Source organism: Neofelis nebulosa, chromosome 8 (assembly GCF_028018385.1).
Source record: "Neofelis nebulosa isolate mNeoNeb1 chromosome 8, mNeoNeb1.pri, whole genome shotgun sequence".
In the NCBI taxonomy this organism is placed as follows: Eukaryota; Metazoa; Chordata; class Mammalia; order Carnivora; family Felidae; genus Neofelis; species Neofelis nebulosa.
Window position 1 is genome coordinate 99016796 of NC_080789.1, and position 23712 is coordinate 99040507.

Consider the following 23712-nt stretch of genomic DNA (forward strand, 5'->3'; position numbering starts at 1 on the left):
GAACCGTGAGATCATGACCTGAGCCCAAATGGAGAGTTGGACACTTACCCTGATGGCACCACACAGGCACCCCTAATGTGAAGTGATTTTTAAATGTGTTCCACATGCATGATATCATTCGAATTTACGATCATACTTTTGGGTCAGCTTAGATTGTTGCCTCATTTTGAAAATGAAGAAAAGGGATATAAGAGAGATTGTGTTATTTTCCCAAGATAGCCCACGGATGGTGATAATTTGAGGCTAGAACTCAGAGGCCTCAGATTTGGTCTTTCCCTCCACACTAGCTTTCCCTACAGTAACAGGTAATACAACTGATATTACACCCTCTTAAACCTTCATCAGAGACCTCCACAGCCACAAACACACTGCTCTACAAACCAGATACTTGCTTAAATCAGGCCTTTTTTTTTTAAAATGTAAACAGCGACTTCCAAAATGAAGAAAGACCCTGTAGTACTTGTATGTGTCCAGAAACAGTAGATATTATGCAATCAAATGCAATGGATGATATCATCTTTGAAACACTTTACATCATACAAAAGTGCAAATTATTTTTAAAAATATATTGAAACCATCTGATTGAGCACTCACATAAAGTCAAAAGAAGACATATTTTAGAAAATGAGATGCGCCTGGGTGGCTCAGTCGGTTGAGCGCCCGGCTTCAGTTGGGGTCACGATCTCGCTGTCTGTGAGTTCCAGCTCCGCGTCGGGCTCTGTGCTGATGGCTCAGAGCCTGGAGCCTCTTTCAGATTCTGTGTCCCCTTCTCTCTCTGCCCCTACACCCTCACTGTCTGTCCCTCTCTCTTTAAAAAATAAACATTAAAAATTTTAAAGAAAAGAAAAGAAATTGTGAAGTTCTCTTTTCCTTGTTTTTGCTTGCATATCCAAGTCTTTCCTCTTGGTCAATAAACTCTGAATAGACGGAGCAGGTAGCTGTATTCTGAATATTAAAAGCTGTTTTCTCTAAAACAGTTTCTACCACACATGCATTCATTCATTTGCTCGGCGTCAATTTAATATCTAATGTTCCAGGTCTCAAAGGTAAAATAATTAAGAGTAATAACCAATAATTGAGAAAGTAAATACCAAAGGTCAGTAACAGAATTTATGCTGAGCTAATCTCTCCTTTTTTTTTCAGACATAATAATTTATAAAACACGTGAAGCAGGAAAAAGTCCGTAATTTTTATGTTTGTATTTCCAGCAGCCATCACTCACGGGCCTACTCCCTTGTGCCTAATAACTCTTTGGCGAATGACTGGATGGGAAAGTGGGATTTGGTGATGGTGTTCGGGGAGGGGGGGGGGCGGTGGTGAGGGAAGGAGGCTTTTTGCAAGAAGACCAGAGCCAGAGGCCTGCACCTGCTCTCCACACAGATCTCATGCACCCAGAGTAGCCGATCTTGTTTAAGACCTCACACAACCACTAGGGGGCACCAGTTGGCAAGCAGAACGGAGGCGGCCAGTGAGAATCCCTGCGGGATACAGAAAAAGAAAGCCTGAGAGCAGCCTCTTACAGAGTTAGCCATTCCTCTGCGGTTCTCAACACCTAGGCAACCATTCAGAACACTGAGTGTGTGCTCACTCACTGCCTCGTGGCTTCTGAATTCATCCAATTAACTTTTAAGGCATACAAAAAACAATCAGTCAAGTGATGCTTGCTTAGTAGTTAATAATTACCTCTACTGATCTGTTGGTCTTTGCTCTCAGGACCGCCACATGGTCCACCAAGTCGGCACTGCTGGATCATCAATCATTCTTCTAAAATGTAGTTTTTAGGAGGCACCTGGGTAGCTCGGGGGGTCCAGCCTCCAACTCCTAATTTTGGCTCAGATCGTGATATCATGGTTTGTGGGTTTGAGCCCCCCACGGGCTCTGGGATTCTCTCTTTCCCTCTCTCTCTTTCCCTCTCCTTCATGCTCTCTCTTTGTCTCTCTGAAAATAAATAAATAATAAATAAATAAATAAATAAAATTTAGTTTTTTAGGAATAACTTCCCCAACCAAAAACGTAAATTATTAAAATAAAATAAAGTAATTTAAGTTTAGGAGTTTTCTGTATTAGTAAATACTGCATGAGATATCTGAATATGCATTTCAAGTTATGAAAATACTAACATCTAAAAATAGTAAACATCTATGCTATTGATTCATAATTCCATTAAAGTCAACTTCTCTGTAACCAGTAATGAAATTAGTGTTTCTTTTTTCAAATTTATTACATGAGAAATATATATGCCACAAATAAACAAATTTTATTGCTTTCTAAAGGTATTTCCTCTTGAGAATGCTGAGTAGAAATAACTTACAAAAGTTCAAGATGAAATACTCTCAATGCCAACCTGCTTTGGACACTCTATGTCAAATACCCTTCAACAGGCCCTGAGACTCTAACAATCCTGTAAAATCAATTAATATTCTTTCTTTCCATAAGGATTAAAAAATGGAACTACTGAATTATGTGTTCAAAGTAAGACACACTAAGATCTGTGTAAACTTTTGTTAAAAAGTAACATGTCAAAAATTGCAATAAATAAAAATATTTAATTTTAAAAATTTTTCTGAGAAGTCATTGTCCTAACTCATGTTGACTTCCTGTTTCATATTCTACCGAGAAAACAGTGGAACATGAACTTTTAACACAGCTCAAGTTAAATAATGAAGTTAGCATGAGAGCTCATCTCATTACAGTCGATGACTTTTGCTCATGATATAAGAATAGTCAAAAGACTGATTACTTGCCCCACCCACTCCCCACTCCCTGCTTTTTGAAACAGTGGCCTAATTGTAAACTGAAGCATTTAGTTCCACTAACCCAAAAAGTGTGGTGGAACATTTTTGCAAAAGAAGAAAGAAAATTTGTTAGCTGAGGTCTGAAACCAGCCAGTCCAGATACTATTTGAATGTTTTATATTGTTTTGAACTGAGATCGAAGGAGCAGTGAAAAAATAAAGTGAACCTATGTCTAGTTTTAATTTATTCAGTATCCTGGGATTAGTCTATTGTTTGCTTGTTTGTTTAAAAAGATATAAAAATTAGGACTAACCCAGTGAATTGAGATATAATTCTGGACTACTTATATATATGGAAATACTTATTGGAGGAAATTAACAAAAGAAATCTCACCAGTGAGTGAAATTTCGATGCAGGCTTAGGAAAAGAGCAATTTGCATAAATCCTCCACTGTCAAATCAGATCACATAGAAAACCACTTATTATAGTTACAAATATGACTAATTAAAAAAAAAACACCCAAGAAAGTCAATATGAAACCAAGAACTTTTACACAAATTTCACATGGGAAGATTAACAGCGGTAGAGTCAGGTTTTCATAAACTAAAAAACAATCACCATCTGGGTTTCAGCTGAATTTTAAATTTTTGAATGATCAGACGGGATGTGAAGACAACATTTTTGGTCAGGTAGATCTGCCTAAAAGCCATGTAAAGCCCAATGGATTCATCTTCACAGTACCTCGGTGGTCTATATACCACTGTTCCGTGACTCTCCATTATTCTCTTTTGGACAAGACATGGAAAGTCTTGAGAATGCAAATTTAAATCATGATAAATGTTTGGCGGTTAACCGATGCCAGAGGAATCAATATGATACAAACTCTAGGAAACATTTTGATTGTTCAGGCTAGACTCCCTCCCAAGACACTACCAACTTCATCTGTCTGGGCCGGGGGGGGGGGGGGGGGAAGGGAAGAGCAGGAGACTTTTCAGCAAGCTCAAGCTGGGTATATAAATGAACCATTGGAAATGAAGCTTTTGAGAGCTACCATGTCATGTACTTTTCAAAGCAGGGTACAACCCAAAGAATTCTTGGTGCCCCAAAGTTATAAGGCTCTGTGTATTATTTCTAGGCGTTGGTATCTGCACACTACCTCAGAAGTGCCTGATTCTTTCCTGGGCACTCTTGTAGTCCAAATGCAAAGCCTGGAAGAAATCTCCCGCACGATTCAAGGAAGTCCTTTATGAACGGTTTTTCTAGTAGGACCACTGCGATAGACTCGCTTCGTCGCTTCCTACCCTACACACACATTGATTTATTCATTAACTCAACAAATACTGTTTGAAAGCCAAGTGTCTGCCCGTCAACGTTCCAGTGGATATAACAAAACTGTTAATGTCATGCTGCTTACATTCAAATGGCGGGAGGTGGCAATAAAAATGAAATAAAGTAAAAAAAAAAAAATGCAAAGCAATTCGGATGGTGAGCAAGTGCCCTGAAGAAAAATAGAGCATAAAAAAAGGTATAAAAATAAGGAATTGCTTTGCAATTTCTGCAAGGGCAGAAACAGAAAGATCCCAATTAAAACCTTATTACAGTGACAGGCCAGAGTGACAGTGCAGTGACAGAACTGCGGATGGATTCTGTATGTATGGAAGAAGGACCCAAAAACTCATAGATAGGTTCAATGTAGAGTTTACAAAAAAGAAAAGAGGAGCAGAGAGCCTGGGTGGCTCAGTCAGTTAAGCATCCGGCTCCTGATTTAGGCTCAGGTCATGATCTCATGGTCTGTGAGGTCGAGCCCTGTATCAGGCTCTGTGCTGGCAGTGTGGAGCTTGCTTGGGATTCTCTCTCTCCCTCTTTCTCGCCCCCTCACTTGCTCCCTCTTGTTCTCTCTCTCTCTCTCTCTCTCTCTCTCTCTCTCTCTCTCTAAATAATTAGTTTTTAAAAAAAGAAAAGGAAAAGAGACAGAAATGACTCAGTATTTTTTAGGCTCAGTTACTAGGATGAAAATACCATTGAGATATGAAAAACTAGAGAATAATTTGGTACAAAAGGCAAAATTTCAAGATTAGTTTTGAACATTTTAAGTTCATGGTGTCTATCTGACATTGAAGCAGAGAGGGTGAATATACAGTTGATAGATAAGTATGGAATGTAGCAAAGAGATCATGGCTAAAAAAATATAGGTTATAAGACTATGGATAATATTAATGCCAAGGGGCTAGATGGGGTCACCTAAGAAGTTGACGTAGAGAGTGGATGTAAGAAAATGAAAGAAGGTAGAAAGAGTTCTGAAGAAGAAATAGAAGGGATTGTCAGTGACTTGGAAAGTTTTATGCAAGCCAAATAGAGGAAAATGAGGGAGAGGAAGAAAGAAAGAGATGGGGTTGGGGAGAGAAGGAGAGGCTAGAGAGAGAGGGGTAAGGGAGGAAGGAAGAGAAAAAATCTGCAAGGTCATCACCTGCCGATGCGTTAAGCAGATAAGAACAGAGAATCAGTCATTGGTTTGGCAACCAATGAGGGTCATTTGCTGACAGAAACAGTGTAAGTTGGAATGCGATAAAAACCTGTTCAGAATTGTATATATCTTCACAATGAAACATTTCAACATGCTTTTACGCTATGCCTCAACTAAATGGATCTACTCAGGTGCTATTTGGCTATAGTATAACAGAAAAGTGGATTTAATTGCAAAGGAGTAGCCACATGATATTAGTCAACTCACATAGCTATGACAGGAGACTGATTTCACTACTGACATGATGCACAGGCGATCCTGCTGTCACAAAAAGAATTTTGCAATCCCAGTCCACTTGAAATGTTTTGCTCCGCTGGATTTTAAGGTACATGGGGTTCTATATGTATACTCTTTGGTAATGTTCTCATTTTTTATCTTCTTTAAAATTAATTCAGTTATTTGCTAGTTTGACATACATTTTGTATCAGGGTTCTCTTATACTAATAAGAACAGGGCGCCTGGGTGGCTCAGTTGTTAAGCATCTGACTTTAGCTCAGGTCATGGTCTCACAGTTGGTGAGTTTGAGTCCCACATTGGGTGACCTTGGGTGAGCATGAGCCCTGCTTTGGGTGATCCCCGCTTCTCTCTTCTCTCTCTCTCTCTCTGCCCCTCATTCACTCGCACCCTCTCTCTCTCCCTCCAAAAAAAAAAATAAGTTATAAACTATGACCTTAATTAAATAATTATTTTCACACCCTCTCTCTCTCCCTCCAAAAAAAAAAAAAAGCTATAAACCATGACCTTAATTAAATAATTATTTTTCTTAAACCCAAAATAAAGGTATAAACTTCCAGTACCCCTAAAAAATACCCCTGAAATTTTGTAACTTCTTGTTTCTAAGTAAGTAAGTTAAATTGACTTCCCATAAATTACGTAGTTTTTGTGGTCAAATCAAAAGAAACGTGTAAAGGAAACAGATGTGGGGCGTTACATCCTTACTTAGCTGCAAATGAATTCTAAGACTTTAATGAAAAGAGAAAGGTAGGCTTTCCTAAAATCTGGCCGGTTGAAAAATTGTTTCAACATTGAAACTAAGATTGTTAAATTCATTATGTACAACTAGTTTATCCTGCGGTCCCCTAGCAAGGCTTATTATTAGATCTCTCCCTTTTACCATATTGTGTAATTATATCATTTTACAATTATGTTTTTACAGGTGAAATGATTTCTATATGAGGCTTATAATCTAAAATTAGACTGTAGACCTCCAGGGCTGGAATCATGGCACTCGTCTTTTCCGCTTATGGTTCTTACTTGTCTGTTTTTTATTGAGAAGTTTAGGACACTAGTGCTTCGGAGTTGAAAGCCTGGACAAATAAAGATGCTTCCTATTTTATTCATTAAATTAATATTGGATCTGCTCTGTTGTGCTTGTGGATACTGGGTGCTCATTGACGTTACCATTCAATCACATTCAATTCGGTACACCTACCATTTTAATCAATCACTCATGTGGTCAATGAAAATAGTCTCAGCTATGATAGTCATACTGATAAATTATGTCTTCATATCCTCTTCCTTTCTGTGTCTTTGTAAAAATATTTGGCTCACATAATATGGTCTTAGGAGGTTGTCAGCCAGAGTATACCGTTCCCCTGGTTAAAGTGACTACTTGAAAATGGGCAAATGCAACTGCTGATAAGATGAAACATGAACCTACATACTCTGATCTCAGTAAATAGAACCATTTTTGCTTTCCTTTCGTAGGAGTAATTTTTGTGGCTTCTGCAAATATGATAGGTTTCATGCAAAAGATTCATTTCCACGTGTTTACTGAAGAGCCAAAATATTCGTTATAATTATCCCTCCAAAATGTCACAGTCAAGGAGGGAGTTGGAAAAGCGGCTGTTGTCAAGATAGAGGCTGCAGAAAAATTCTACATTTGCTCATTCCTTTGTAGCACTAGCTCCTAAGGAGTAAAGATTGCATGCATCATTCAAAAAATTAATAGATCAAGGATGGAACTCTACTTTTTTGCGAGGATATGTTCCTGCTATTTCTTCTGATTGTGGTGTAGGTAATGTTCCTCAAGAGCCAGACTCTCAGATAGGGGTGTGCATGCAGGGTGTTAATTAGGGAGGTATTTCAAAATCAAAACCTCTGTCTGGGCAGAGGAAACCTTTGAACTGCGATTCAGTCCCAACAAAAGCTTTAGCGGACACCACAGGGAACTCTGGAGCCGAGAGGCCCCTTTCAATTTGTCCCGGCATAAGGCGGGAGGTCCAAGCGTCTGTAGTCTCACATGAACCGGTCATTCGCTTCAGTCGGTCCTGACAGAGGGTATGACTTTGAGAAGGTGGGACCCTTTGACTGAAAGTCATACCACAGAGGTTCAGCTAAAGCCTTCAGTTGCCAACTCTTGGGCAGCGGAGGGAATGAGTGCCTTAGCCCGGAATGAAAATACACCACTGCATTCACTGCGGATGAAAAGTCACTTTCTAAACCAGAAGTTAGAGAAGACAGGCCCTTGCCCTTTTTTCTTTTTTTTTTTTAATTAAAATCCAAGTTAGCATACATAGTGTAATAATGATTTCGTATATAGTGTCATAATAATTGTCAAGAGTACAATTCAGTGATTCATCACTTGCATATAATATTCAGTGCTCATCCCAACAAGGGTCCTCCTTCACGCCCATCAACCATTTAGCCCACCCACCCACCAACACCCCGCGAGCAACCCTCAGTTTGTTTTCTGTATTTAAGGGTCTGTTACCTTTTGTCTCCCTCTCTGTTTTTATATTATTTTTGCTTCCTTTCCCATACATTCTTGTTTTGTTTCTTAAATTCTATATATGAGTTAAATCATATTTGTCTTTCTCTGACTTATTTCACTTAGCGTCATACACTCTAGTTCCATCCATGTTGTTACAAATGGCAAGAATTCATTCTTTTTCATGGCTGAGTAATATTCCTGTGTGTGTGTGTGTGTGTGTGTGTGTGTGTGTGTGTGGGTCACTTCTTCTTCATCCATTTGCCTGTTGATGGACATTTGGGCTCTTTCCATACTTTGACTATTGTCAATAGGGCTGCTATAAACATTGGGGAGCCTGTGCCCCTTTCAGTTAGCATTTTTATATCCTTTGGATAAATACCTAGTAGCACAATTGCTGGGTCATAGGGTAGTTGTATTTTCAATTTTCTGAGGAACCTCCATACTGTTTTCCAAAGTGATTACACCAGCTCAATTAAGTTATTTATAGATTTTTGATACTAACCGTTTATCACTTATGTCATTTGTGAATATCTTCTCCCATTCTGTTGCCTTTTAGTTCTGCTGATCATTTCCTTTGCTGTGCAGAAGATTTTATCTTGATGAGGTCCCGGTAGTTCATTTTTGTTTTTGTTTCCATTGCCGCAGGAGACATGTCTAAGAAGTTTCTATGGCTGAGATCAAAGAGGTTGTTGCCTCTTTTCTCCTCTAGGATTTTGATGGCTTCCTGTATTATGTTTAGGTCTTTCATCCATTTTGAGTTTATTTTTGTGTATGGTGTAAGAAAGCAGCCCAGGTTCATTCTTCTGCATGTTGCTGTCCAGTTTCTCCCAACACCATTTGCTGAAGACAATGTCTTTTTTCAACTGGATATTTTTTCCTGCTTTGTCAAAGATTAGTTAGCCATATGTATGTGGGTCCATTTCTGGGTTTTCTCTTCTGTTCCCTTGATCTATTCTATGCGTCTGTTTCTGTGTCAGTACCATACTGTCTTGATGATTAACTTTGTAATATGTCCTGAAGTCCAGAATTGTGATGCCTCCAGCTTTCGTTTTCTTTTTCAACATTATTTGGCTATTTGGGGGTTTTGTGGTTCCATACAAATTTTTGGATTGTTTGTTCTAGCTCTGTGAAAAATTCTGGTGTTATTTTGATAGGGATTGCATTGAATATGTAGATTGCTTTGGGTAGTATCAACATTTTAACAATAGTTTTTTTTCCAATCCATGAGCATGGAATGTTTTTCCATTTCTTTGTGTCTTCTTCAATTTCTTTCACAAGCTTTCTGTAAATTTCAGTGTATAGATTTTTCACCTCCTTGGTTAGGTTTATTCCTAGTATTTTATAGTTTTTGGTGCAACTATAAATGGGACCGATTCCTTGATTTCTCTTTCTGCTGCTTCATTACTGATGTATAGAAATGCAACCAATTTCTGTACATTGATTTTGTACCCTGCAACTTTGAAGTCATGTAACAATTCTAGCAGTGTTTTGGTGGATTCTTTTGGGTTTTCCATGTAGAGTATCATGTCGTCCGCAAATAGTGAAAGTTTGACTTCCTCCTTGCCGATTTGGATGACTTTTATTTCTTTTTGTTGTCTGATTGCTGAGGCTAGGACTTCCAACACTATGTTGAATAACAGTGGACATCCCTGTCACATTCCTGACTTTAGGGGGAAAGCTCTCAGGTTTTCGCCATTGATGATATTAGCTGTGGGTCTTTTGTATATAGCCTTTATGATGTTAAGTTATGGTCCTTCTATCCCTACTTTCTTGAGGGTTTTTATCAGGAAAGAACGCTGTATTTTGTCAAATGCTTTTTCTGCATCTATTGAGAGGATCATGGTATTCTTATCCTTTCTCTTATCGATGTGGTGTATCACATTGTTTGATTTGCAGATATTGAACCAGTTCTGCATCCCATGAATAAATCCCATTTGATCATGGTGAATAATTCTTTTAATGTATTGTTGGATCCACTTGGCTGGTATCTTGTAGAGAAATTTTGTGTCCCTGTTCATCAGGGAAATCTGTCTGTAGTTCTCCTTTTTAGTGGTTTAATGGTTTCTCCTTTTTTGTCTGGTTTTGCAATCAAGGTAATGCTGGACTCTTAAAATGAGTTTGGAAGTTTTCCTTCCATTTCTATTTTTTGGAACAGCCTCAAAAGAATAGGTGTTAACTCTTCTATAAATGTTTGGTAGAATTCCCCTGGAAAGCCATCCGGCCCTGGACTCTTGTTTCTAGGGAGATTTGTGATTACTGATACAATTTCTTTACTGGTTACGGGTCTGTTCAAATTTTCTATTACTTCCTGTTTCTGTTTTGATAGTTTATATGTTTCTAGGAATTTGTACATTTCTTCCAGATTGCCCAATTTGTTGGCATATCATTGTTCATATTATTATTTTTGTATGTACTTCTGCAGTGTTGGTTGTGATCTCCTCTTTCATTTATGGTTTTATTTATCTGGGTCCTTTCCTTCTACTTTTTGATCAGTCTGGCTAGCGGTTTATCAATTTTATTAATTCTTTCAAAGAACCAGCTCCTAGTTTCATTGATCTGTTCTACTGGTTTTTTTAATTTCTCTATCACTGATTTCTTCTCCCATCTTCATTATTTGCCTCCTTTTGACAGTTTTGAGCTTTTTTTGCTGTTCTTTTTCCAGCTTTTTTAGGTGTAAAGTTAGGTTGTGTATTTGAGACCTTACTTCTTTCTTTAGAAAGGCGTGGATTGCTATATACTTCCCTCTTATGACCACCTTTGTGATATCCCAGAGGTTTTGGGCTGTCGTGTTTTCATTTTCATTGGCTTTCTATGTACTTTTAAATTTCCTAACTTCTTGCTTAACCCATTCATTCTTTAGTAGGATGTTCTTTAATATCCAAGTATTCTTGGTCTTTCGACATTTTTTCTTGTGGTTGATTTTGAGTTTCATAGTGTTGTGGTCTGAAAGTGTGCAAGATATTATCTCAATCTTTTTATACTTGTTGAGGGCTGATTTTTGACCCAGTATGTGATCTGTTATGGAGAACGTTCCATGTGCACTTGAGAAGAACGTGTATTCTGCTGCTTTAGATGAAATGTTCTGAATATATCTGTTAAGTCCATCTGGTCCAGTGTGTCCTTCAAAGCCCTTTTTTCCTTGTTGATTTTCTGCTTAGATGATCTGTCCTTTGCTGCAAGGGGGGTGTTGAAGTCCCCTACTATAATGATATCATTATCAGTGAGTTTCTTTATGTTTGCGATTAATTGATTTATATATTTGGGTATTCCACCTGGGGGGCATAAATATTTACAACTGTTAGATCTTCTTGGTGGATAGACCTCTTAATTATGATACAATGCCCTTCTCCATCTCTTGTTACAGTCTTTGTTTGAAAATCTACTTAGTCTGATATAAGTATGGTTACTCCAGCTTTCTTTGGATGATCACTAGCATGATAGGTGTCTCTCCATCCCCTTACTTTCAATATTCAGGTGTCTTTAGGTCTAAAATGACTCTCTTGTAAGTAGTGTACAGATGAGTCCTGGTTGCTTATCAATTCTGCTACCGTATTATCATTTTTGATTGGAGCATTTAGTCCATGTACATGTAGAGTGAGTACAGAAAGGTATGACTTTAGTAAGATGTCTATTTCCAAATATCTGTTAAAGTACTTGTTGAACCTTTATTCTCGACTCTATTTAAGGAATGCTGCCCCGTGAATCAAAACATGGGGATGACTCCTGACTCTGACTCTGTACCTTCTCTCCTTAAATTCTCTCATCCAATCGATCAGACTACTTTTATCAACAGGTCGTTAATTCCATGACATTCCTTCATCTCTACTGCCACTGCACGAGTCTTGAATATAATAATCTCTCTATGGTAACAGCTCACTACAACCACACTGTATTAGTTAGCCTGCCTGAATGATACTTCTAAAAATGAATATCTGATCTCAGTCACCAGTTTATAGCATGTTAGAGACTGCCCACTACGGTTAGAATGATTCTAGATTATTTAGCAGTATTTATTTGGTTCTTTGTTTCCTGCTTCACGCTTGGGTCCTGCTTTCATCTAGATTTCTGAATTTTTGTCAGTTCCTTGACTGGACCATCCTTCCTCTCATCTATGAGACTTGTACCAGCTGTCCCTATCTAAAAAGTTTTTGGGATGCCTGGGTGGCTTGGTCAGTTAAGTGTCCAACTTCAGCTCAGGTCATGATCTCACGGTTTGTGGGTTTGAGTCCCACATTGGGGTCTGCACTAACAGTGTGGAGCATACTTGCGATTCTCTCTCCCTCTCTCTCTCTCTCTCCCTGCTCCTCCCCACTTACACTTTGTCTCTCTCAAAAATAAATAAATAAATTTTTTTAAATAATGATAATACAAAGGCTTTCTCCTGCCTTATTCACCTGGAAGCTTTCTGCTCATTTTTTTACTTTTCATATTAATGTTAATTTTTTCATAGAGCTACATTGATACTAAAGCACATTCCCCAATATATGCTTCTATAGCTTTTTAAAATTTTTTCCTATCAAAATACTAAGAATATTTTATCATAATTATTTGTTTAATTTGTTTGGCCAGATATCAGCAGGGAGGGTGTCATTGAGACCCATAGAAAGCTATCCCCTCACAAAATCAACAAGACCAATAACAAAATTTGTTACCAATGCCAATTTTTTCAAGATGCTGGGAATTAGCCAAAGAGTGGCAAAAACCTAAAATAATTTACTCAAGGAAATAGATGAATCTCCTAAAGAACAGCGATATTTGGGGTGTTTTGATTTGTTCTTTTCCCATCTCTTTCTTCTCAGCCTCACAGTAATCTTGAAAACCAACAGTCTTTCAACTACAATAGCTGGGGAAAATAGTAGCCTAATAAGAACCAGAGGGGACAGGAAGAATTTGGAAGTCCTCAAAAGAAAACTTTCAGAGTAGTCATTCTTTGAACTATCAGGCATTTTTCTGGAAAGTCCTGCCTATAGGGCATGTCTTTATTTGACTTGCAATCATCAAACAAAGCTTGCTTAGTGCAAGCAGATATTCTCCAGGGGCATTTGTCAAAAACCATTGAACCCAGTTGCTGAACATTGTTGCTGCCTGAGGTGGCAGTAAGAGGGCAAAGGAAAGATTGACAAAAAATTATGAGTGAAATTTGGGGGATAGAGGGTCTTGGAAAGGTCAAACACATTGCTAAAAACACAGAATTCTGTATACATGTGTAGGGTTGTGAAGACACCCAAGAAAGACCCAAGAAGACCCTAAATTCTTCCATCTGACTAAACTTAAGGCTCTGTGAAAGCAGAGATTAAGGGCAAACATTTTAGATCAGATGTTTTAAATATTTTCAAAGGACAAAAGCAAACATATTTAAAGAAATAAAAGAATTTTGATTAGCTGGTTTCTCACTAGAAAACATGGAGGCCAGGGGTGCCTGGGTGCTTCAGTCCATTAAGTGTCCGACTTCGGCTCAGGTCATGATCTTGCAGTTCGTGGGTTCTAGCCCCATGTCGGGCTCTGTGCTGACAGCTCAGAACCTGGAGCCTGCTTCAGATTCTGTGTTTCCCTCTCTCTCTGCCTCTCCCCTGCTTGCCCTCTGTCTCTCTTTGTCTCTCAAAAATGAATAAACATTAAAAAAATTTAAAAAGAAATAAAAAAGGAAGAGAAAACATGTAGCCAGAAAAACAGTGCGTGACATATCAAAATCCAAAGTGCTAAAAGAAATTTCAACCAAGAATTCGATATCCATAAAAACTATCTTTCAAAAATAAAGGAGAGGAGGAAGACATTGCCAGATAAATAGAAAGTAAGAGAATTGGTTACTATCAGACTTGCCACACAAGGATGCTGAAGAGAGTCCTTCAGGCTAAAATGAAAAACACTAGATAGCAATTTGAATGCACATGAAAAAAATTAAGACCATTGGTAAAGGTAACTATATAGATAAATATAAAAGGCAGGGCATAAATATATTTTTATTATAATTCTATTTTCTCCTATCTGATTTAAAGGACAACTGCATGACACAAAAGATTTGCATATACGTATAATTTGTAAATTTGTGCAGATGTGTAATGCATAGCGATGTAACTTTATGACAGTAGTACAAAGGAAGGGACAGGGAACAGAGCTACGTAAGAGCAAAGTTTATGGATCCTATTGAAAGTAAGTTTTTATTTATTTATTTTTTATTTATTTATTTTTTTAACGTTTATTTATTTTTGAGACAGAGAGAGACAGAGCATGAACAGGGGAGGGTCAGAGAGAGAGAGACACAGAATCTGAAACAGGCTCCAGGCTCTGAGCTGTCAGCACAGAGCCCGACGCGGGGCTTGAACTCATAGACCGCGAGATCATGACCTGAGCCGAAGTCGGCCGCTTAACCGACTGGGCCACCCAGGTGCCCTGAAAGTAAGTTTTTATTAACTGGACCTGGATTGTCATTAGTCAGGATGTGAATAATAAGCCCCAGGGCAACCACTAAGAGAATTACTTGGAAAATGCACAGTAAAGTGAATCAAAATAATTAAATTGCACACTAAAAAATATCTGTTTAACGCAAAAGAAGACAATAATGGAAAGTAGAGGTACGATAAGATCTGAGACACATAGAAAACAAATAGCAAAATAGGAGACCTAAACCCTAACAAACCAGTTATTACGTTAAATGTAGCTGGATTAATTAATAGTACTATATTGTATATTTGAAAGTTGCTAAGAGAGTGAATCTTAAATGTTCTCATCATAAGAAAACTAATAATTGTGTGGTGGTGATAAATGTTAACTAGATGTATAGAGGTGATCATTTTGCAATATTTACAAATATCAAATCGTGATATATTCCTGAAACTAATATCATATTGTATGTCAATTATGTTTGAGTAAAATATTAATTCAGTGACAAAAATTGGAGATTTCAGTGTCTCAATTTCTGTAATAAATAAGACTAAACAGAATAACAACCAGACGGTGGAAGATTTAAACAACACTATAAGCCAGTGAGATTTAACAAACATCCATAGAACGTTTCACTTAATGACAAGAATTATTTTCAAGGGGACATATTCTCCATAATGACCATATGTTAGGTCAAAACACATTAAGACAAGTCTTAATTGATTTAAAATGACTAGAGTCATATAAAGTATGTTGTCTGACCATAATGGGATGAAATTAACAATTAATAACAGAAGGAAATTTGGAAAATTCATAAATACGTATAAACTAAATAACACATTCCTAAATAACAATGGGTCAAAGAAGAAACCATGTGATGAGTTAGAAAATCTGTCATATGTACAAAAATAAACATACAACATCAAAAGGAAAAAAAAAAAAACCCTTATAGGGTGCAGTGAAAGAGTTTCCTAGAGGAAAATGTATTGCCATATAGCCAATAATTTAAAATAGGAAGTCCAGGGGCGCCTGGGTGGCTCAGTCGGTTAAGTGTCCGACTTCGGCTCAGGTCATGATCTCGTGGTTCGTGAGTTCAAGCCCCGTGTCAGGCTCTGTGCTAATGGCTCAGAGCCTGGAGCCTGCTTCCGATTCTGTGTCTCCCTCTCTCTCTGCCCCTCCCCCGTTCATGCTCTGTCTCTCTCTGTCTCAAAAGTAAATAAACATTAAAAAAAATTTTTTTTTAAATAAAATAGGAAATCCAATCAACAACTTAGCTTTCTACCTTAACAAACTAGAAACAAAGGAGCAAACTAAACCTAAAATAAGAAGAGGCAAGGGAATAAAAATTTTGAGAGAAAAATAGAGAATAGACAATCAGTATAGAAAATCAGTAATACCACAGATTTGGTCGCTTTTTTGTGTTTTTTGTTTTTTTGTTTTTGTTTTTGTTTTGTGATCAACAAAATGTTAAACCTTTAGCTAGAATGACCAAGACAAGAAAAAAGGCTAAATTACTAATGGTCTGGTGTCCTTGCTAGACTGCACATTCCTTAAAAGCACAGATATCATGGTTGTTTTGTCCAGTTCTGTGGCTCTAGTACCTATGTCAGTGTTGGGCAGAGTGGTTGTCCGTTAAATATTTGTTAAATAAGTGAATGAATAAATGAATTAGTGGAATAGAACTATTTCCCAAAGTTTATACATCATGAGCAGTCAATCTTCACATCGCATCTATTTTTGATTTCCAACCCAGGATTTTACCACACGCATCACAAGATATGTTAAGCCTCTTCATTTCAAGTTTTTGCCACTGATGTGCACCGGATCTATTTTGTTTCCTTTTTATCTGATCTTGCTACTCCCCACGCACTTCTTTAAATTCTGTATCGTAGAAAACCTCTATGGTGTTGGACAATAGCACTTAATTCTTTTTTTTCAAATTACCTGATGTGGTTTTCAATTTCCTGTTAGGAGACTAAGATCAATGTAAGCTAGGGACATAAAGTTCCAGAGCTTGAATCTGAAGATCACTAACAAAGATTTCTTTTTAGCAAATCTTTTTAAATAATTGTTGCAGGTCATAATGATTTTCTACCCAGAAGGCAATTGCTCCCAGTCTGTTCAGGCATTCACTCTCTTCCATGTGGCCAAGGCATTTCAAGGATCAGTAAATACAATCATTTAACTGAGGAGATGAATCCCAATTGGTCTCAATAGTCATGGTAACATCAATTCTTTGCCAGCAATTGGGTTATGAAAACCAGTGAGTTGTAAAAGCTAACATTTGTTAAGTACCAACTTTCAGTCATGCACTATTTTAAGTGTTTCACACGTAGTGACTCATTAAACCTTTGCAACTACCTTATATTATAGTTACAATTAGTTCCATTGTAAGTAATATAATTGAGGGACAGCTAGAATACTTTGATAATTATTCAGATGTGACAACCCTTAATAAAGAGGAATTGGGCAGATTATCTAAGTAAACTTTCTCAGACACATATAGCATCTAGTCTAGAACTTTGAGATCACTAAAGGTTCTGGTACCTGTGTAAATAGCTCAAGGGGAAATATGCTAAGAACTAGAATGTGAGGTGTCTCCAATCAGGAAGAAGAGTGTGAAACAGGAAGACGTGGAAAAGAAGGTTATTTCAAAGGCTATGGTATTAACAACAACCTGAGTGGTATGAGAATTTGATCAGACAGGAAAACAGAAATGCTTATAAATCCTTGTAATCTCTCATTGACAGACCACTGACACTTTATCCAACAGCATACGCAAAAGATCACATATTATAGAATATACACTCCTCGTCTCCACTGGTTGCCTTTATGTGTGTAAGTGATCCTTGGAACAGATACAGCCATCTTGTGACCATTAGTGAAAATAATTCAACTTAATCCACAAAAATACCAAAACAGGTAGACTGCTCTTAATACATGAACTACTGAAATTACCCTCTCTGAATCTACCTCCAGATAATGTTTAAGACATCTTGGGTCAAATACCCTGTTATGTACATCCAGATGATTGTATTTAATACTGAAACCTTACCTCTGACTATCTTGTTTCAGGAGACACTGATTCTTAATTGTTTTAGTCAATGGACACATAGTTTTTGTTGTTTCTTACAACTAAAGTCACCTTTGTTTTTCTTGGAATGTAAATTCAGAGATATTAAAGATGAAGGGTAAATAGACACAAAACCATCCTAAAGAGGAATCTCAATGTCTAAGAAGTGATAGGTTGAATATTTAGACATTTCTGCTTCCATTATGTTAGTGTTACCCAATCCACCTCCCACACATACAGACCCATACTTTTGCTCATTAAATTATATGAACTGTACTAAATTTAAAAAAAAAGGCTAAGTATCTATTAGAGTAATTAGTGGCGATCATACTGTGGAAATAAATCGCAGCTTGGAGAAGATACTAACATGAAGATGAGTTTCTCAATGTTATTATGGTTTTGTCTCTGGGCATGCAGCAGATTGTCTGGTATGGGTGATAATCCTAATAGAAATTATAGAATTTTTCTGATTAGAGGATCCAGGGAAAGTATGTTAGTTTGGCTAGCAAATTCTAAGGAAAAACTAGACATGTAATAGGTTTGTGAGGGAAAATGCAGGTAAAGACAAACAGGGAAGATCCAGGGAAAGAGAGTAGGGTCATTGTATTCTACCATGTAAAGAAAAGAAGGAAGGAAAGTTGAGTGGAAAAAAGCTAAAGACTGTAGTATAGTTCAAAAAAATAAAACACAAAAAACCAAAAACAAAAATGAAACAGCAAGTCAACCCTGACCAGAATTCTTCAAAGCAAAGTTGTCTCTCAGAAAAATTCCACATCTCCTGGGAATACACTTCTTTCAGTATCTCTCTAAACTCATTCATTGGCTGAGAGAAGCCTATGAGAAGTGTGGCTTTGGTATAAATGTGATGATAGATTTCAGAGGGGAAAATATGATGTCATCAAATGACTAAAGATGAAGATTTGAAAGGCCCACTTTTATGATTGCCACAGAAAGGAATCAAAACAACTGTGGCTATGTGAGAGAGACAGAGAGAGAGAGAGAGAGAGAAGGAAGAAGAAGAAGAAAGAAGAAGAAGAAGAAGAAGAAGAAGAAGAAGAAGAAGAAGACGGAGGAAGAGGAGGAGGGGGAGGAGAAGGAGGAGGAGAAGGAGAAGGAGAAGGAGGAGAAGGAGGAGAAGGAGAAGGAGAAGGAGAAGGAGAAGGAGAAGAGAATCCCAGAAAGGAGAAAGCCAGAAAATGCTTTTTCATAATCTATGTATAAGCATCATAAAATACCCAGGCTGGTCCCTGAAATTGGCATGTGTAGGACATGTTTACATACTTTAGATATGAATGAGCTTAATAACATAGACAATTCAATAATCTTCACAAATAATTTCAACTTTCCTTCTATCAACAATTGATAGAACAGCTAGTCAAAACATCAATAAAACATTGGAGATTTGAACAAAACTATCAGCCACCTCAATCTGATAATTATAGAACCATGCATCTAACAATTTCAGAACACTCTTTTTCTTTCTTTCTTTCTTTCTTTCTTTCTTTCTTTCTTTCTTTCTTTCTTTTAATGTTTATTTATTTTTGAGAGAGAGAGACACACACACACAGAGTGCTAGTGAGGGAGAAGCAGAGAGACAGAGAGACATAGAATCTGAAGCAGGCTCCAGGCTCTGAGCTGTCAGCACAGAACTCTCCGCGGGGCTTGAACTCTCCAGGGGTGAGATCATGACCTGAGCTGAAGATGGGCATTCAACCTACTGAGACACCCAGGCACCCCAGAGCACTCATTATTTTTTAATGCTCATGGCACATTCACCAAGATATATCATATGTTGGGCAATAAACAAGTCTCAGTATCTCCCCTGCAAAGTGAAAAACCCATATTTGCAAATTTAAGAACTTTCTTCTGGATAACAGATCGTCATAAAGCAGTTAAAAAATAGTTTTCATTAAAATTGGGGAGATGGATTTAAAGCAATTTTTAGAGGTGGGGCAGCTGGGTGGCTCAGTTGGTTAAACTTCTGGCTCTGGATTTCAGCTCAGGTCATGATGTCACAGTTCATGAGTTCGAGCCCATGTTAGGCTCTGTGCTGGAACTGCAGAGCTTGTTTGTAATTCTCTCCTCTTCCTCTCTCTTTGCCCCTCCCCTGCTCATATTCTCTCTTTCTCTCAAAATAAACTTTAAAAAATAAAAATAAATAAAAATCAATTTTTAGAGGCAAATTTCTAATTTTAAATCAAACATCCACAAACTTTTTGGTATAAAAAGCCAGATAGTAAATATTTTAAATTTTGAAGGACATATAATCTTTGTCACAAAAATTCAGATTTGCCTTTCTAGCTCAAAAGCAGCCATAGATAATATGTAAAAAGAGGGCATAACAGTATTTCAATAAAACGTCATTTATTAACTGAGGTATGAGATGGAATTTGGTCCACAGGCCACAGCTTGCCAGTCTCTACTTTGCATATGATTATAAAGGAAGAAAATAATTCTTTTTTTTTCAACGTTTTTTATTTATTTTTGGGACAGAGAGAGACAGAGCATGAACGGGGGAGGGGCAGAGAGAGAAGGAGACACAGAATCGGAAACAGGCTCCAGGCTCTGAGCTGTCAGCCCAGAGCCTGACACGGGGCTCGAACTCACGGACCGCGACATCGTGACCTGGCTGAAGTCGGACGCTTAACCGACTGCACCACCCAGGCGCCCCAAGGAAGAAAATAATTCTATAATCAATGACCAAAAGCACTACCTTAATGAGCTAGAAAAATAAAAGCAAATTTAACTCTAAGTGTGTAGAAATAAGGAAATAATAAAAAGTAGAAATCAGCAAAACAGAAAAGAGAAAATTGACAGTATAAAGACCTGTTTATTTTTTTAAAGATAGGCAATTAGTTAGACTAATAAGAGTAATAAAAAAAAAACGGAGAGAGAGAGAAATGAAGAGAGAACAGAAATCATCAGTATCCTGAGTGAAACAACTATTACTACCTATTATGTCAACATTAAAAGGATAATAAAAGCATATAATCATATAATAAACCAGCAAAGTCAACAACTTAAATGAAGTGGCCAAAAACTTGTTTGTTGTTTTTCTAAAGATTGCTTTGGCTATTCAAGGTCTTTTGTGGTTTCACACATATCTTAGGATAGTTTGTTCTATTCCTGTGAAAAACGTCTGTAACTTGATAGGAATTGCATTGAATCTGTAGACTGCTTTACGTGGTAAAGACATTTTCACGTTATTAATTCTTCTGATCCAAGGCTATAAAATATCTTTCCGTTTATTCAAGATTTCTTTAATTTCTTTCATTAATGCCTAGTAGTTTTCAACGTACAGGTTTTTTTCTTGTAGTTTTCAATATATAGGCTTTTTACCTCTGTGGCTATATTTATTCTTTAGGTATTTCATTATTTTTGATACGATTGTACATAGGATTGTTTTCTTAATTTCTCTTTCTGATAATTCATTATCAGTGTAGAGAAATGCAATAGATTTTTGCCTATTGATTTTTATATGAGAAAAGACAATAGCTACAATCACTATGATAAGAGAGAATAATCTTAAAGTTGTTAGATGCTAGAATTATCTGACAAGAAGTTTAAGGTAACCACCATACAAAATCTTCATCCAGTGATTATGGACACATTTGAAACAAATGAATAAATGGAATGTCTCAGTAAATAATATATAAAGAAGAAGTAAATGAAAATTTTAGAACTCAATATTACAATAACCAAAAAAAAAAAAGCTTTGTTTAAATGAATAAATAGGATCAACAGCAGAATGCAAAGGACAGTGGGAAAAAAAACAGTGAACTTAAAGACAGAAAAAGAGAAATTAAACTGAACAGAGAGAAAATAGACCAGGGGCATGGGGGAAAGCTTTAGAGATCTGTTGGGCCATAACAAATTGTGTAGCATCCATATCACTAGAGTTCCAGAAGGAGAGAAAAAAGGGTAGAGCTAAAAATGTATTCTAAAAATTAAAGGTTGAAATCTCAAATTTGGCGAAAAACAGAAACTTTCATATCCAGAAAACTGGGCAAACCCTAAAAAAGGGCAAATACAAAAAAATTCACAGCAAGACATATCATAGTCAAATTTCTAAAAATTAATACAAAAACAGATTTTGAAAGCAATGAGACAGAAACAAAACCCTACCCATAAGGAAGAAAACTTGAATGACAGGATATAGGACTACCGTTATATTTTCCAAGTGCTGAAATAAAGGACAGAAAATTCAGAATCCTATACCTAATGAAAATATCCTTCAGGACAGAAAGGGAAATCTAGACATTCTCTGTTAAAGGTAAACTTTGAATTCGTCACCAACAGACGTATCCTAAATAAGTAGAATAAGGAAAGAAGAATTAAAGGAATAGTTAAAGGAAGTTCTCTAAATAGAAAGGTAACACTTCAAGAAGGAACATTTGATCATAAGGCAGGAAGAAAGAACACAATAAGAAAAAAATATGGATAAATGCAATAGACTTGACTTCCCATCTTGTGTTTTCCAAATCACTTGATGGTTGATGTGGTACTAAATATATTTAGAGGGAATATTTTTAAATTATATTTAATTAGGGGAGGACAAAGAGAAATAAAGGGAGGTACGTTTTCTACACTTTACTCAAACTGGTATATCAACACCAGTAGATTGTGGTAAGTTGTGCATATAAAATGTAATACTTAGAGAAATCACTAAAAAACACATGCATTCAAAAATATTATAGAGAAACCAAAAGGCAATTCTAAAAAGAATGTTCAAGTCATCTACAAAAAGACAAGAAAAAGAAAACAGGGAAACATAAAACAGGGAACAAACACATATCAAAAAATAAAGTGACAAAGCCCTAACATATCAGCAACTACACTAAATGTATATGGTCTAAACACTTAGAAAATAGAGATTGACAGAGTGGATTAAAAACTATGACACAAATGGGGCACCTGGGTGGTTCAGTCACCCAGCTCAGGTCTTGATCTTCAGCTCAGGTCATGATCTCGCACTCCGTGACTCACTCTGTGAGTTCAAGCCCCGCATCGGGCCCTGTGCTAACAGTTCAGAGCCTGGAACCTCTTTCAGATTCTGTGTCTCCCTGTCTCTCTGCCCTTCTCCCGCTCATGCTCTGTCTCTCTCACTCTCAAAAATGAATAAATTTTTAAAAAAATTTTTTTTAAAAACTGTGACACAAATATGCTGAGAAAAGTTAATTATTTTTAGTTATAATGTTACACCTAGGTTGAGAGAAAAAGAACAGTGTTAATAAAAAGAAAGCAAGGGCAGCTATTTAATAACAGGTAAAATAGCCTTATGAGTTGAAAAAATTATTGCCAGAAATAAGTTAATGATAAAAGTTAATTTACCAAGAAGACATAACCATCTTAAATATAAATGTTACAAAAACAGAGCTGTGAAATACGTGAAGCAAAATTTACAGACATGAAAGGAGATGAAAACATATCTACAATCATAGTAGAAGATATTAACGCTTCTTTTTCAATAATTGGTAGAATAACTAAACATATAGTGAATGATAATATAGAAACACTCAACACCACCATCAACCAACAAGACCAATAGACACTTATATAATACTCAACCTAACAAGACTAGAATATACTTCCTTTTCAAAAGCCTGATAAACATATATCAAAGTACACTATATCCTGGGCAAGTAAACAAACTTCAATAAATTGAAAAGTATGGAAACAGTACAAAATTTGCTCTGACCTCAATGGAATCAAACTAGAAGCTGATAATGGGAAGATAAAAAAACCTCCAGGTACTTACAAATGAAACAACATATTTCCAAATCATCCCTGGATCAAATAGAAAAAGAAAATGGGAAGAGATATTGGACTGAATAAATACAATCTATCTGTCTCTGTAAGATGCAGCTAAGGCAGTGGTAAGAGGGGGATTTATACCACTAAATGCTTTTATTATAAAACAGAGAGAGTGAAATCAATGACCTAAACTCCTATCTCAAGAAATAGAAAAAGAAGAGCAACATAAACCCACAGCAAACAGAAGGAAGGACATAATAAATGTAAGATTAAAATTTAATGACATTGAGGGATGCCAGGGTGGCTCATGCAGTTGACCATTTGACTCTTTATTTCAGCTTAGGTCGTGGTCCCAGGGTTGTAGAATCAAGCTCCACATAGGACTCCACATTGAGCATGGAGCCTGCTTCGGATTCTCTCTCTCTCTCTCTCTCTCTCTCCTTCTACTCTGTCTTATTCTTCCCCTCTCCCCCGCTTGCACTCTTCTCTCTCTTTCTAAAAATAAAAATTTATTTTATTTTTTTTTTTAATT

The 23712-nt window shown here is 36.8% G+C and overlaps 1 long non-coding RNA gene across 2 annotated transcripts in view; it reads right to left on the minus strand.

Annotated features, from left to right (window-relative positions):
• Nucleotides 1-593: 593 nt before the first annotated feature.
• The window catches only part of LOC131520030 (uncharacterized), a 35331-nt gene continuing 12212 nt past the window's right edge, over nucleotides 594-23712 (minus strand). For both annotated transcript variants that reach the window (XR_009265909.1, XR_009265908.1), the window contains 2 exons: nucleotides 1684-1938; nucleotides 594-1478 (listed from right to left, as the gene is read on the minus strand). This is a non-coding gene — a long non-coding RNA (uncharacterized LOC131520030). The remainder of the gene's footprint in view (nucleotides 1479-1683; nucleotides 1939-23712) is intronic.